A 1,784-nucleotide genomic window follows, 5' to 3' on the forward strand; every position below is an offset into this window, starting at 1 on the left:
GTGTTTTGTAAGTGAAGCTCAAAGGGGCAATGGCATGAGCAGATATTTGCGTGTCCGTTGGTCCTTGGCACTCCATTTGCATGTAACACTCCTGATGTGCATTAGCACGGAATTCCAGTGCCCCCAACATGGGACTTCAGCAGGATACAAAGCAAATACAAGGACAGCATTTCATGGAAGCCATTGGCTCCCATGAATGTTGGTAGGATGTGCATGTATCAAGGAGTTAGATTTTGCAGCATTTCCAGTGTTCTGGTAAGGACAAAATACATATGCATGTCATGAGCTACAAAATACAAATTGTGTAATTTTGGTGATTCTGCATACAAGTTAAATGTTCTTGTACTTGCATTTAAAATTGGCATTCTACAATAAAAAAATGAATGATAAAAATCATGCCAGTGATTTAGGATTTTTCATTTTTCTTTACTTAAGGAAGCATTAAATAAGAAAAAACACCATGACAAGTCAAGAGAGAAACTGGAGGAAAGGAAAAAGCTTCTATTTTAGTATCTTTTATGTCACTTTTTCCCTGACTTTTGAACAAGGGGCTCCATGTTTTCATTTTGCACTGAACCTCACAAACTCTGTAACCAGTGCTGGTTACATGCTCTTTGTCTGCCTGGGGACTCCTCCTGCAGGAAGTATCTGTCTTCCATTCTGAAGTCATTAGTTCACTCGTGCAGCTGAGGCTTGGCTGGAGAAAGGACATCTTTATTTTGCCAAATGGGCAGCCTGGCCAACAGAAGTAGCAAAAGAAATACTCTTGTGTCCTGAAGTCTAGTATGGTAAAATGCTTAGACTTATTGATTAGGTTTTGTTTTTTGTTGTTGTTGCTGATGTTTTGTTTTGCTTCATTGCAGTTTACAGCTGTGGGTTTTTCACACTGAAGAGCAGTTGTCAAATAAATATTTTCCTTCATCACTTTCTTTACAAAAGCACAAGGCTCCCCACTGCTGTCTTGCTGTAAATTCCCTTTTCTCTTGCAGCCACTAGAAATGCTGTGTTGTTCATTCTTATGTGATTTTCTGTCATTGTCTCTGATGAACCATCTTCTGATAATTTCAACAAATATTCATTGAGGATGAGCTTTGTGAGAGCCACTGTGCTAGGATACCAAGTGAAATAGGGAGATTCCCTGGCCTGAAGGGGGTTAGATCTAAAGGTCCTCCGAAGGGAACAAGTGGGGCCAAAATGTGATGGTGAGAGATCTGGTGGTTCATGGGGAAAGGTCTTCTGGTTTTTATTTTCATACAAACTAGTAAACTCTATTTTTCATGGTACATAAATCACTGCTAATAGTGAGTTAAGAATGGTAAGTTAACTTGGTGTACACTTAGGCATCACATATACTTAAATTGGAACAACACAGAGAAGATTAGTATGGCCCATGCACAAGGATGGCACACAAATCCATGAAGCGTTCCATATTTTCATATGGTTTTGTTAACCAATGTCAGCCCAATAAATTCAATTTTTTTTTTTAAAAAAAGATAAGTTAATGTAAAGTACCACTGACTAAATATACCATTGCTGTGGGAAATGGCAAGAAGGGGTTGAAACTGATTCATTTGGGAACAAAAATGCTCCTCTGAAAAAACCCACTGTCATTTTGAGTTGAAATTTCAGTTTCTCTGATTTGAAAATCTAAGTACAGAAATATTGCTTAGGAGAACCCAACCAAAATAAAACTCTCCAAGTCCCTAATCTGTGATTCAGAATAACTCCACTGACAATGACCAAAATCATTCCTCAAGTTGTGACAGGCTGCTGTCCACTTCTAG

At 38.5% G+C, this 1,784-nt stretch overlaps 1 non-coding gene across 1 annotated transcript; it reads left to right on the forward strand.

The window, feature by feature from the left end:
• The first annotated feature begins 1,328 nt into the window (after positions 1-1,328).
• On the forward strand, positions 1,329-1,435 carry LOC148092604 (U6 spliceosomal RNA). Its single transcript, XR_015714959.1, has one exon. It is a non-coding gene; the product is annotated as a U6 spliceosomal RNA (small nuclear RNA).
• The last annotated feature ends 349 nt before the right edge of the window (positions 1,436-1,784 follow it).

Source organism: Miniopterus natalensis, chromosome 8 (genome assembly GCF_054644295.1).
Source record: "Miniopterus natalensis isolate mMinNat1 chromosome 8, mMinNat1.hap1, whole genome shotgun sequence".
Lineage (NCBI taxonomy): Eukaryota > Metazoa > Chordata > Mammalia > Chiroptera > Miniopteridae > Miniopterus > Miniopterus natalensis.